The following is a 15,209-nucleotide window of genomic DNA, read 5'->3' on the forward strand; positions in this document are numbered from 1 at the left end:
ATAAGATGCTTCTGAGCACATACACTAAAAAGCATAATGGAAGGAGATGCCACCACAGCTGTATGGATTATACTCTTTCCTCTTGTGCTTTCACAAAAGAAATGCTGGTGGTGATGGAGCATGCTTTTTACATCCTGGAATCCTTCACGCCAGTTCTTGTAGAACCTGAGGGGTAGATATGGTACGCTATGCATGTATTACCCCACCTCTGGTCTGTCTAGAGTGAGGAATCTCCTGCACTTTCTTTCTTGCTTTGCTTGCATTTCGACAGTTTGTTCTTGTTACAAAGATTATGCTCCAAAACAGACTTTGCACAGCGGCAGTTTGTAAATAATGTTACCTTCTTTTTCCTTTTAGCCTTTTACAGAAACACACAAGTTTCCAGTCTTTATCTTACAAAATCAAGTCCTAAATCTCAGTATCATCATTTTATGTATAACTCCAAAACCGTCTATTCATGCTGGAACTACCTGACAGATGCTGTGAGGTAAGGAGAAGAAATCTTATGTTGTCTGTACAGAATTTATGTGCTAACACTTATTGCAATAAATCACTTTGTTCCATTTTGACTCTGCTCAGGAAGAGGGGTGGCTCTGAGGAAACAAGAGAATATGAAGACATTGACTGATAATTGTTTTGAGAGCATGTAGAAGTGCTAAGTATCACTGTCTTACTACATGTGCTTATGTTTAGTAGTGCTTCAGTGGATGAATTCACTGCAGATTCAGGAACTGGACTTCTATACTATGCGTATTTGACATGTCCCAAGTGGAACATTTAATTATGCTAACAGTTACTATGAAGGGAAACCCTCAGCCAAGCAAATGATGATGAAAAGTGACTGAGGGATGCATGCAGGGATCTTAACTGATTATGTTGCCAAAGGCAGAAGAAAGTGAGGAAGGAAGTCAATGTATCTTGGGCCAGAATGTCAGCTGGTGCAAATCTGCACAGGTCTTTATGGAGCTATGTCAATTTACACCAACTGAGGATCTGAGTCCTGTCTCTGGCACATCAAATAGCAGTTGTGTTTCCTTCCTCTTAGTGGTGACTGATAATGAACATTAAATATTTAAAAACTAGAGATTTATTTCCTTTCTGAATCTTTTGGTGTGGCACAGACACTTTCATAATGATTCAAGCAATCACACAAAGGATAACACTTGTAATACCAAAAGTGATTCCCTTGTACCTTATATGTTTAGTAAAATAGGTACCTTAATAAGCCAGAATTGCCACCAGTGCAGGAAAGTGTTAAACCAAAAATATCCTCACTATTATTTTTTAAGAGATGGGAGAAACCAGTATGAGCAAGCATTTGGCGTTTCATCAAAAGACCTCTTTGGAGTTATCTACAGGTAATCAATTTAGGGTTGGGAGGTTTATGCTATTTTTTTTTTTTATGTGGATGACTTTTCTATTTTGTATTACCACTTTGACTGTGAAATATGATGATTAGTCCTATTCACGTGAAACAACTTTCATTTCAGTGGTATCCAGTGCTGAGAATCTCTAGTATTTCTAAAGTGCTTTTCACCTTAATATAGAAGCAAAAAATTCTTATCTGCAGCCCACCATGAAAAACTGATTATGTGCATATTTGGTATAATAGATAATTCTGTTAAATGAAAAATATCTGGGGACCATTAGGTTTGGCATCATAACACTCTGCTAGATGATAAGTGTAATAGTTTTTTCTTCCAGTAAGTCTCATTAAAATGTATGAATATGTAACTGGATGGATTTACTTTTAATATTTTGAATATCTGTTAATGTAGGTTCTTTTTAATCGTGGTCACAATAGTCTATTGTGCATGCTGGCAAAGAAGCAGGGTTTAATATAGTACTTGAACTAAAAGTTATTGCAAGAGTTATCTGATGCTAGCTACCCATGAATGTGTCATAATTTACTTGTTCTACAAATAATGTTCTTTCAAATGACTAGATCAGAAGAAGAGATGATCAAATACATGCATTTTTAAATGAATTTTGGAGTATATATTGTAAAGATGTGATGGCTGCATTTGACCTTTCACCTTTCACCCTCATTTATGATCTAGGAGGTAAGTGTCATCAGAAATTTGAACTATTTTCATTTATAAGCTATGGAAAAATACTTGTTCTACGACCTGTGTGAGTAATGGAAAAACAGGGCAGACTTCATGGCCAGGATCAATCACAAGGGAAGCATATTACATTTTGAGACAAAGCAGTATAATAATATGAAAATGATAAAAGCATTATAAAGCTGAATGTTTTCCTCTAAAGAACTCCATATAGCTAAGTAGCAGCTTATCTTCCTTCTAATTGATTTGGTAGGTTTTTCTTCTGCCATTGCTTAAGAAATTCTGCCAGAACAGCTTCCAGGCTCTTCTTCACTTTATTCAGTGACTTTAGATTGATGAATTGCCTATATACTTCTTATCCCAAACAGTTTTACCATTCTCTGTCTATTTCAATCCTATCAGGATTTATGGCACCATGCAGTCTCCATTTCTACTCCGCTCTGCTGTTTTGCTCTTCCATGTTTCTAAAACATAGAAAGTAGAAACGGAAGCCCAACTAATCTGTTCTGGCCACTTTCACTTAAACTCTAATGCCTTTCAATAGGCCTCAGCTGTGTATTATTTTTCTTGCAATTGCCTTACCTACGATTTTATGACTAATGTGGATGACAATTTTCTGCTAGAGCCATGCAGAGCATTAGAACAGACTCTGCCAGTAGTCCCCTTGGGGCAGCAAATATAGCACTGCAATTTGGCTGTCAAAATACTGCAAATACCTTCAGTCACACCACAATCACTTCTGTGTTTGTTGTGATCTGAGTGAGGTGCTAAGATCTGCTGTAGATGATGCTGATGATGAGGTTTGCAGTGTTGTTTATTATTATTTTAAAGTTTTCTTGACTACATTTGTTGGGTTACTTCCATTCTCATGGCACTGATTCAGCCTCAGTGGGAATTATCATGCGTTTAAGGACAGGCCTGTGCTTAAGCACCTGGATAAATCAGAATCCATAAGCATGGTCTGTTCTGCCCTTGGACTATTTCATTTTAAGTAGACCTGGCTGAGAAAATGAATCTCTCACTGCAAAAACTTCAGAGTTTTAGAAATAAATTTAATCCCAAATTGGGATGAAAAGTCAAAATCTCAAACATTTTTGTGGAAGGGAAATTCTGCAATATTTAATTTTGGAAACATCTAAGTGTTCCTGGAGCAGGGATATTTCAATGTTTCCAAAATGAAAGATGCTTCCTGAGAGCCCTGCTCTGCATCAACCCCACCACAAACTCCACTGAGGATCCAGGCAGCTGGAGGATCCCAGATTCCAAACTGCTGACAAGATGGGCTGCGGTGAGGCAGGGCAGGGAAGCTGGCAGGAAACCAGGCAGGCTTCTAGCAGAAACCCGCCTGGTTTCCTTTTGAAAGATTTGTTGAAACTGAGGCGTTCCCATGGAATATTTTGCGTTTGAAAAAGCAGCATTTTCTGATGGAAAAATGTCAGTGGAAAATTTATCACCAGCTTTAATTTTAAGAATGTTATCCTGAAGCTTAATGTGCTCAGAGCCACGAAATCTTTCCAAATTGTCCCACTTCCCACCCATCACCTGAACAGAACTTAAAGTCCATTTTCCCCTGTCCTGCCTTTTCCCCAAGACAAATGTGCTGGTTGTCTTGGGATTCCAGTTCTCTGCTTCTCAGACTGGAATCAGTGTTTCCATTACAAGGGATTTAAAAGTGTTCTTGGCGCTGTTTGTATAGAATTAGGACTGAAGAGCAACTATAAAAGTTGGTAGGTTCAGAATTTGGAGCGCTCTGTCCCCTCCCATCCTTCTTTCTGTTTGCAAAGTCCATATATGAAAAATCTTTCAGTGCCTTGTTTGGGTCTGATTCAAACCTTAAAAGGAGTTGATGGGAATTGTCCCATTGACTCTACTGAGCTTTGGATCAGGTGACTGTTGAATACTCCCTGCCCACAGTCCTATGCATATGACTAGCGCTGCAGTAATAAACCCCTGTGTTTGTGGGATGGAGCAAAAGGAGCCTGAGCAGAGAAATCAGTTCAGTTTTCTGTTGTGAAAAGTGAGAAAAACATGAATTTTTGAAATCATGGGGAAAATAACCTTGACACATGTTGTCCTGTTAAGATGAACTAGCTGAACCCACATTCCTCATTTGTTTCCGTCCCACTCTGGGGTTTGTTTTACAATACAAACAAAACCTAATCCTGAACAATGTCGGTATGGTAATGTTTTGAATGGTGAATACCAGATGTGCATCTTTCACATTTTTAACAATTCATTAATTTTGCTCATGGCTTAGTGTGGCATATACTCAGATCTTGCTTTGATGTAAACCTAATGGAAGGAGTTAGGGGCTTTTGAAAACCAGCTTGTAGGGAAGTGTGCCTAAAGTTCTAGTGCATTGCTGCAGCAACTGTGCTAATTGTGCCATGCTGGGACTCAGGAGACCTGAGTTCTATTACAGCTCTGCCCCGACCTTGGGCAAGTCATTTGACCTCTCCATGCCTCTGTTTTGCCAGCTGTACCACGGAGATAATGACATGTGCCTCCTTTGTAAAGAGCTTTGATATTTATAGATGAATAGCACTATAGACTCATAGATTTTAAGGCCAGGAGCGACTATAGTTTTCATCTACTTTAATAACACTATATAAGATGTTATGTTTTATCATCATGCTACATGACTTTCTAATTACTGAAGATGGTAGCTTTAAAACAGAAGAATTGATAGTCAATTTTAGCTAAGGGGAATATCTATTGTGGTAGGTCACTGGTACTTCAGCATTTAGTTGCACCTAATGCTGGTTGAAAAATTTTCAGAATATTTTCACAAAAAAATTGAGGTTTCTGTTTTGCAGTGTCCAAAGAGACCCAATTTTATTTGTTTCACTTGTCATGTTTTATGGAAAACACTGAACGGTTTCCTGTTTACGAAAATACATGTTTTCAGTTGGAAAAACTGTGAGCAACTGATTTAAAAAAAATTCATAAAAGTTTTTGGAAAAACAAAAACTTAGAAAAGTCAATATTGCACAAGATTTTCATTTTCAAAATGGCCACTTTTTGAAAGAAAAAACTCTTCATTTGAAAATGTTCTGTCAACTGTAGCTGCATCACACTGTGTTGTTTTAAAAACTATACAATTTATGGTCTGGTGGTTAGATCACCGGACTGGAAGCCAGGAGAATTGGGTCATATTCCAGAGAGAGGATGTGAGACCATAGACAAATCACTTATCTTTCTTCTTCGAGTGCTTGTTCATGTCGATTCCATTCTAGGTGTGTGTGCGCTCCTCTGTGCACGGTTACTGGAATGTTTTTCCCTTAACAGTATCTGTAGGGCTGGCTCTGGCACCCTCTGGAGCCCTGCGCATATGTCATGGTATATCAGGCACCATCGGCCCTACGCCCCCTTAGGTCCTTCTTTCCACCTGTGACGATTGCTGGAACTGTACTGCTTGCTATCTCAAGTGCTCTTATTGTTCACTGAAGTAGTTGTTAGTTAAGTGCTGTAAATAGTTAGTAGTTAAAGTAAGTGTAGTCCCAATAGGGACTTCAATTCTGGAATGAGGCATGTCCCGGTCTCCGGGTTTCAAGCCCCGCATCTCCATCTCCTGCAGCAAACTCTTTCCTCTTAGTGGCCACCCCAACAGTTGTCTAAAGTGTCTGGAGGAATCACACAGGAAGGAGAAGTGCAAAATCTGTAAGGCGTTCAGGCCACAGACTCAAAAAGAGAGGGAAATCTGCCTGAAGGCCTTACTGATGGAGGCAACACGGAGACCAGCCTCCGAGCCGTCCCGCTCTACCTCGGTGCCAAGCATCGCATCGGTGCAGAGTGCCCTTCCGGCACTGTACCAACTGTGGCACCAGACCTTCTCTTCTTCTCCGTAGAGGAAGAAGCAGAAGAAACAGTGATCTGATAGGGGCTGCTCCCCCACATCAGAGAAGACCAGAGATGCCGGGTCGAGTGTGGGATCCATACTGGACCAGCAGCTGAGGGACAACAGGAGAGGAGCTTGCCACCCAGGAATGCAGACCCACCGTGAGAGCCACGCCCGACTCCTGGGAGCAGAAGGGGGCCTCTTTAGCTCACGGTGTCATCAATGCCAGAGGCACTTCAGGCAGCAAGGGCCTGATGGCTCTGCTTTTGTCTCCTACCCCTAAGCCTCTCTTGGTGCCAACAAATGAGAAGGCTCCCATCTCTAGAGGGAAACCCAAGATGGGTCCTCTTCAATGGCTGCACCGCTCCCCCTATCAGTGGCATATATCCCCTCAGACCAAGTCACCACAGAGGGAGTCCTCTTTGTGGCACAGGTCCCCGAGGGTGTGTTTCTGATCCCTGTCTCTGGGATGTTCCATGGTTGCTAGTGTCATCGACAGAGATGGTCTCCGTTGCCATTGTGGTACCGGTCTCGGTCTTGGCACCAAGGGCTTCATGTTCAGAGGAACAAAACCGATCCCGCTTCTCATCTCGCAGGCGTTCGCTGGATGGGAGTCGGCACCATTCCCACTCCTCGGCACTGAGAAGTTCGCCTGTGTCTTCATGGCACAGAACCCGGTTGCCAGTGTGGGAATTTTCGCCTAGAGAGGATCAGTGACGCCATTGGTGTCCAACATCTGGACCCCCATCTTTGACACGGCACTGGTCCTGCTCATCCTTCAGGCACAGATCCTCGTCGACCCGGCACCGATCGGAGGAACGATGCTGCTGGTTGCCGTCGTCTCACTCTCTGATGCCAAGATGGTGGTTGTCAGCACGCCAAAGGACTCAGGTGTCAGAACACCGGTTTTCCTCTCTGTGGCACTGCACCACAGCACGGGAGCCAGCTACTGCCCCCCAGGATCATCGGGCAGCAAGTCATTTTCCTTCAGGAAGGACAGAAGGGCTATCACCCACACTGGGCAGCACCATCTCCCAAAGGCACAGGAGCAAGGTCCCTGCCCTTCAGCTCCTGGTTGTCCTTAGGGCCAGTGGCTGGTGCAGTGGCCATATTGGGAACCCTGGGGGTTTCCAGTGGCCCCAGGATCATACTCTTACACAGGGGTGGGCAAAATATGACCACGGGCTGGCTGTGGCCTGTCTAGCTTTTCTTTATGGCCCACTGGCCCGCTATGTAGGAGCGCTACGCTGGAGGATCAGGCAGCTTTTGTCCAGTTGCCACCCAAACTTCCTGCTTCTGGTCATGTGGCTGGAAGCAGGAAGTTTGGGAAATGACCAGCCGAGAATCACTAAGCTGCCCGACGCTCCAGTTGCCAAGCTACAGCATAATGGGGCCTGAGAGACTTACCAGAATTCATGGAGTGGCCCCTCTGCAAAGATTATTGCCCACCACTGCTCTTACAGCTCCTCTGGCAGGCAGTCCGTGCCGGTGATTTGGCATCAGAGGAGGATTCTGATCCTTAAGAGGGGACATCTATGTCAGCTCCTTGGCAGCAAGAGGGGATGCCGCTACCTCCCATGCCAGCACAATCCTCATTATCATCCCCAGATGAAGCAGTCACAACAGGGCTGTCTGTGCAGCTGGATAATTTTCGGGCCCACCAGGAGCTCCTTAAGCGAGTGGCCTTGAATTTAGGCTTGGAGGTGGAGGAGCTCAAGGAGGCCTCGGACAACCTCTTCGATGTACAGATGGGTCGCCCTGCCAGTACATGAAGCGGTGCTTAAAGGAGTTAAAGCCTTGTGGCAAACACCATCTTCCTTGCCACCGACTTCAAAGAGGGCGGAAAAAAGGTACTATGTTCCCGCCAAGGGCTTCAAGTTCTTGTTCACTCACTCTCCCCTGGGTTCCTAGTAGTGGCGGCCGCCAGTGAGACTTATTTGGGAGACTTATTTGAGAGAAAAGTTTATTCAACGGTGAGCCTGCAATTTGGTATTGCAAACCAACAAGCACTACTGGGCAGGTACAATTACAATCTTTGGGACTCCCTCAAGGGCTTACGGGAGACCCTGCCCCAGGAGCAGGCACCTCACTTTGCCACCATCCTGGAGAAAGGTAGAATCGTGGCCAGAGCCACTCTACAAGCAGCCTCTGATGTGGTAGATTCAGCTGGGAGATCCATGGCCTCTGTTATCTGCATGTGCCAGTGCTTATGGCTACAGTCTTCTGGTCTGTCCCAAGAACTACAACAGTCCATACAGGACCTCCCCTTCGACAGGAATGCTGTTTTCAAAACAGACTGATGCTAAGCTCCATGGTCTGAAGGATTCAAGGGCCACGTTGCGCTTTTTGGGCCTTTATACACCTTAGGCCTCGAGGCGGCAGTTCCATTTCCAACAGCAGCAGCTGCCAAGATACCAGCCCCTACGCTTTGCTCCCTACAGAAGAAAGGAAAAGATAGTGGGTTTAGAAGGCGATGATTGATTGCAGCTTCTGCTTCAGCTACCCAACCAGGGCCTTCCAGGTGCTTGAACGGTTAGCCCCAATCCTTTTGAAGGTGCACCCAAGGACAGCATTCCAGTCTCAGAGCAGGATCCTCCCTCCCTCCCATTCCTCATCCGACTTGCTCCCTTCCTATCTGAATGGGCCAGAATAATATCGGACTGTTGGGTCCTTGGCATCATCTCAGTGGGATATGTCTTGCAGTTTTCTTTACCCCCTCCTCACAACCCTCCCTCCCCGTCTCTCTTCAGGGACCCTTCTCATGAGCAGCTTCTTGTGCAGGAGGTGGAGAGTCTTCTCGGACTGGGAACTATAGAGGAAGTTCCACCAGACATGAGGGGGAAAGGTTTTTACTCCCGGTACTTCCTCATCCCCAAGACGAAAGGGGGTCTCAGCCCATTCTAGACCTGCATCGTCTCAACAAATATCTTAAGAGACTGAAATTCCGCATGGTGTCTCTAACCCCCATCATCCCTTCCTTGGATCCAGGAGACTGGTATGCCATCCTCGACCTAAGGACGTGTACTTCCACATCACGATCTTCCAAGGCAACAGGTATTTTCTCCTCTTCGTGGTGTCTCATTCCCACTACTAGTTTACGGCTTTACCCTTTGTCCTCTCTTCTGCCCCGAGGGTGCTTACAAAGTGCATGGCAGTGGTGGCTGTGCACGTAAGGCACCAGGGCGTGCAGATCTACCCATACCTGGATGACTCGCTGATCAAAGACAGGTCCCAGTCTCAGGTCCGAAGCAGTCTAGATCTCATATGCATCACCTGCCACCATCTGGGTCTGTTAATAAACAAGCAAAAGTCAACATTAACACCTGTACGGGAGATAGTTTATTGGAGCAGTTCTCAACTCCACTCAGGCCAAGACTTTTCTACCCCAGCCTCATTTCGAAGCCATGTCTGGCCTCATGACACGCTTTTGCACATGTCCCCTCACAACAGCCAGAACTTGTCTGCAGCTGCTGGGCCACATGGTGGCTTGTATTTATGTGGTGAATTTCACACACCTAGGGCTCAGACTGTTCCAGATGTGGCTGGCTTCAGTGTATGCCCCAATTAGGCAGTCCCTGGACCAAGTGGTCACAGTAACCCCCACATCCTGTCCTCACTGGAATGGTGGCCAGACCCTCGCTCAGTACTGCAGTACTGGGTATGCTGTTCAAGGAGCTAGCTCCCTTGATCACTTTGGTTTCAGATGCTTCAGACTTGGGGTGGAGGGCCCATATCAGCTCCAACCACAGCACTCAGAGGATTTGGTCACAGGAAGAGTGGAAGATGCACATAAACGTGAGAGAGCTAAGGATGATACGCCTAGCTTCCCTTCATCTTAGGCAAGGTAGTACAGGTTTTGACAGATGTGATGTACTATATCAACAGGCAAGGGGGGACTCACTCACAGGCCCTTTGCTGGGAGGTGGTGTCTCTGTGGAATCTTTCAGTGAGCCACAACTTTCACCTCATAGCTTACCACCTCCTGGGCATCAAGAATGACACAGTAGACTGCCTCAGCAGGTCTTTCTTACCCCACCACAAGTGGTTGCTCCACCCGAGGGTGGCCAGTTTGATCTTCCAGAGGTAGGGTTCTCCCCAAGTGGACCTTTTTGTTTCCAAGTTGAACAAGAGGTGCTACCAATTCTGTTCGCAGGCTTGATTAGGGGTTGCTGTCCAATGCCTTTCTCTTACAGTGGACAGGAGCTCTGATGTATGCTTTCCCACCGTTCTGTTAGTACACAAAGTCTTGCTGAAGATGAAGAGGGACAGGGTGGATATTATCCTGATTGCACTGCTGTGGCCCTGCCAACACTGGTTCAGCACGCTGGTGGAACTGTCATTCGCCCACCTGCTAGAGTTGCCCTGTTGGCATGATCTCCTCTCCAAGGACTGTTGTGGGCTCCTGCACCCAGATCTGGAGTCTCTGCATCTGATGGCAGAGCGGTCCTGTGAACAGCTCATCCGTGAACTCCAGACCCACCTCCAAGGTACTGCTTGTGAGTCACCTAGAATGGAATGGATGTGAGCAAGCACTTGAAGAAGAAAAGATGGTTACTTACCTTGTAACTGTTGTTCTTCGAGATGTGTTACCCCGCCATTACCCCGCCCCCAGCCCTGATGTTGGAGTTGACGACAAGAAGGAACTGAGGGGGCGTAGGGCCAGTGGCGCTTGATATACCGCAACATGCACAGGGCTCCAGAGGGCGCCAGAGCTGGCCCTATGGATACTGCTAAGGGAAAAAATTTCTGGTAACCGTGCACTGAATCATGCACACATCTAGAATGAAATGGACATAAGCAACACATCCCAAAGAACAACATTTACAAGGTAAGTAACCGTCTTCTTTTGTACTTCAGTTTTTCCTTCTCTAAAAATGGATACTAACATTAACCAACTTCACAAGGCATCATGAGTCTGAGTTCATTGCAGTGTAAATTTATTAGATGGAAGACGTTACAAAAATGCACTGTATGGTTACATTTGAGTATTTATCATGTATTTTTCTTTCCCTATAAGGAGGTCCAGGTGGTTTGGCCCAGGAGTGTATTTCTTTGTACCCAAATTCTACAGTCATAATTTATGACCTACCTAAAGTAGTGCAAATGGTAAAGGAATATTTTGTACCTCCAGAAGAATGTCGGATCACGTTCCATGAAGGTAAACTTGGTTCATTGTGTGAGTGCCCATCTGCAAAGAAAAAATGTGCTGAATATCACCATGTTTCGTGATAACAGAGTATAATGAGCAATGCACGCCATTTGAACTTGATTACTCACCTGGGAGAAACTGAGCTATTAGTTGCCAAGGATGCAAGTATATATCAAGGCCTTGAATATCATCCCGATGAAACAGCAATGTAAAAAGAAAAAAAACAAATTCTAAGCTGTGGCCTTTCCAGTCTTTCCCATATCACCCGGTGGGGATGTGGCTTCACTGAAATTGTGGGCAGTTCCAAAGCATGCAAAATTGTTGAAAACAGTTGGTTGTGTAGATTATTGCAATGTGACTGGGCACAAAGGTCCATATGGACATACACGTTACATTTGTAGGGCTAAATGCTATTGGGGTCATGTTATGATATAAATTGAGTGTTGGGGAATCCTGCTTTTCAGTGTCTGTATTAACTATTTAAATCAAAAAGCTTTTTGGGGGGTGAGGGTTGAGAGAGATAGAAAGGGGATCCAGAAGTGAAGAAGTGGGAAAAAAGGGAGGGGGCAGGGGGATTACCTAAAACCAAAGACAGAGAAGTGTGACAGATGGTTTATATGAGTGAAGCACACAGAAAACATACACACACACACTCTCTCACACTCACACACACACGGGGGGGGGGGGGGGGGGGGAACGACAACATTCAAGTGATTGAATAAAGAGCATCACCAAATATCCAATACATGGAGGTTTGCCCTAAGTGGGCCGTGAATCTTCTTTATTTATATCGTGGTACCACCTAGTTTGAAGGAGGTTTTTACATTTAATTGATATACAAGGAGGTGAATGTCATGCTGTCTGAATGAGGGGGGCCTTGAGGTGTATTCAGGAGCTCTGATTACTCCTTTCTACACCAGTCTCACGTTGGGTGTGTCACGTTAGGAAGATTGGGGGGAGAGCATTTGTTATATTGGTTGACATCAATATGTCAAAATCATATTAATTCATGTGGGATATGCCATGTCAGGTACTGTTAGAAAGGTTATAATGTGCTAAGTAAGATGATGATGTTTATGTTCATGTGTGATATGTGAACTGGAAGTTATAGATATATTTTATATATCTGTATTTGAAATTGTGCTGTCTGGGTAATGACCCAGACAAGATGGATGCAGAACAATAGCCTGCTAAATGGCCCATTAAGACATTCCCTGGTGCAAGGGGCCCAGGGGGAGAAGCCGGAGATGTACCTGATGAGTCACCAGAACTTGCCCATGTGACTCTGAACTCCATTTTGGTTCCTGTAAAATTCCACAAGCAGCATGCCTGATGAGGCACCAGGACTGGCCCATGTGGCTCTGGACTCCATTTTAGTTCCTGTAAAATTCTACAAACCACATGGCCAGGGCCAAGGGGTATATAAGGCAGAGGCCTTGGGAATCCATTTTGTCTTCAGTCACCAGTCTTCAGCCAGGACTCAGTTTCAGGTACCAACTTACCTCTGAATCAGCTCATCTACAACTGAACTGAAGCTGTAAAACAAAGGACTGAGACCCATCCAGAGATTGGGTGCACACCAGAGGAACTATACAAGCCTGCAACTCCACAATTCTTCTAGAAACCTGATGTATATGGACTTTGAATCATTTGTATGTATCTGATTGCTCTAATCCTTTAACATTTCTCTTATGGTTTATTTCTTTCTCTTTACAATAAACCTTTAGTTTTAGTTACTAAAGGATTGGCTGGTATTTTAGGTAAGATCCAAACTTATATTGATTTGGTACTGTGGCTGACCCCTTGGGGTCAGAGGGAACCTTTTTAGTAAAGAGCATAGAGTTCAAATAACTGGTCTCTTTACTGGACCTAGTGGTTGACTGGGAGCCAGAGGCTGAAATGCAGTAAAGGGGGCTGTGTGTGTTTGTGCACTGGCTTCTTGTAACCGGTTAGGGGGAATCAGAAGCACAGTTTGTGGCTGGTTGGGAAGCCTGACTTCAGTGTCACCCACCAGTGCTGGGAGAATCTGCTCTCCTTTTACAGCCTGCCCTGACTTTGGCATTATAAGCTGGCTGCCTTAGGCACGGGACGGACCACAGTGAAAATAAACTTTTTTTTCCTTTAGGGAACTCTCCCCATCCCTTTCTTTATACTGCATTACATATACATTAGTCTCTTCAGAGAAATTGTGAAGCACTAAAATGTTTCCCAAAGAATGTTATTTCTTTTAAATGTTTGGCTGCTGAAATTTCTCAGGACTCTTCCACACTTAACAAAAACAAACACCCATCACACTGCCTCACAGCACTGAGAATGTTTGCCATTCTGTGTTAGCAACTGCTTTGCATTGGCCCTGAGCATGACTAGCCAGAAGAGTATAGTTTCCCTGAAAGTCTCCTGAACATATTTGAAGCTAGTGTGTACATCTTGCAACACTGAATTTGCTTAGTCAGGACTGTTTTTTGTTTTGTTTCTCTTTTTGTTACAGGAGATTTTTTTAAAGATCCAATTCCAGAAGCTGACCTGTATATTTTGGCTAGGGTTCTGCATGAATGGGCAGATGACAAGTGTATGCAGTTGCTAGCAAAAGTCCACAAGGCTTGCAAGCCTGGTATGTTTTCCTCTTTGCAAAATAGAGACTTATATGCATCATTTGTTTGGGACAGAGTTTTGGGGTTTTTTTAAGGGCCATTTCAATGAAAGGCTAAGGTTTTCAGTGTATGTTTCTTTACTTTCTCCTTTTAAAAGAGTGATTTGCATCGAGGACACGTCAGTTATGGCCAATGTAAAATTTTTCACAATGTTCTTCTAGTTTTGGGCACTTCACTTTAGACATGCAAGGCCAAATTTTTAAAGTATTTAGGTGCCTAAAGGTGTTGAAAGGCACCTATTCACATTTTGAAAATTGCCAATCTGCATTTTTAGGTGTCTCAATTCTTTTAAAAATTGGGCTCATGGAACTTGATTTTTAGAGCTGCTGAGCAACCACAACTCCAGTTCATTTCAGCTGGAGTAAATAAATGTTTCAATCACAGCTAACAGGTTCCCCCTTCACTCTTTAATTTGAAGTACAGGAAATAAGTTGATTGATGCACAGAGACCCTATTGCTATTTCATTTACTATCATAGCAATATAACATGTTTTTTCTTTTAACATAAAGGGGATCACTAAGGTTATGGTAATACCTAAAATGCAGTTGGAAAATAAGCTTTAGTGTTGTTCTCTGACAAATCAATGTGTGTGACTTTTTAAAATTCCTTTATACCACTAGGTGGCGGAGTGTTGGTGGTTGAATCACTTTTGAATGAAGACAAAACTGGGCCTTTAGATGCCCAGCTTTTCTCTCTGATGTCGTTGGTACAGGCTGAAGGAAAGGAACGAACTCCAGCTGAGTATAACAAGCTCCTCACTGCAGCTGGTTTCAGAGAGATTCAAGTCAAGAAAACAGGAAAGCTCTATGATGCCATTTTAGGAAGAAAATAATTCTGTCTTTTCTTTCTTCACTGTTGTGAGATAGATAAATGCAGAGAAGTGATCAGCTTTCATTAGTCTGCAGCAATGAACCTGGTTCGTAGTCAAGCTTGTCACTGTCTTTGTACGACAATGAAATGTTAGATAATAACGAGTGAATGTTCTATGTTGAGCATATAGGAATTGATGATCTGCCAGCCTGAATGTGACTCCTGTAATTAACATGTTTAACCAGAATTAGCATGTGAAAGCAAAACTGTGGAAAGCTTATACTCCTTGCTTTATACACTGTTTCTATTTTGCCAGACTTTGTACTTTTCCACTGTGCGTGTTTAGCATAATGTCTGACCTGTCTGGGTTTGTATCAGCTTTCTCCCTGCAAAAATAAACTGTGCATCACTGTACTGAATACTGTTGTATGCACTGAGATTCTATGAAAATGTGTACAGTGTTAAGGATGTGTGAACTCTTTCATGTCAGGACTTGCCATTCTTCAGTTTCATTAAATGTTTTTTAATTCTGTCTCATACCACAGCAACAAGAAGACAGTCAATATAATGAAAGGTATCAAACTCAAAACTAAGCAAATAAAGTGCTCTCCTCTACTCTGTCTGTGGCACTTGTTGCTCCAGAATATTGCTGAGACCCTGAGCTTAGCAGGAGTGAGAAAAGGAGTCAACTTTT

The 15,209-nt window shown here is 43.9% G+C and overlaps 1 pseudogene; it reads left to right on the plus strand.

Moving 5' to 3' along the window:
* The first annotated feature begins 357 nt into the window (after nucleotides 1-357).
* LOC137151461 (acetylserotonin O-methyltransferase-like) lies at nucleotides 358-14,983 on the plus strand (annotated as a pseudogene).
* The last annotated feature ends 226 nt before the right edge of the window (nucleotides 14,984-15,209 follow it).

This window comes from Emydura macquarii, unplaced genomic scaffold (genome assembly GCF_026122565.2).
Source record: "Emydura macquarii macquarii isolate MOO-44397 ecotype Brisbane River unplaced genomic scaffold, CSIRO-AGI_Emac_v2 contig_1070, whole genome shotgun sequence".
Taxonomy (NCBI): domain Eukaryota; kingdom Metazoa; phylum Chordata; order Testudines; family Chelidae; genus Emydura; species Emydura macquarii.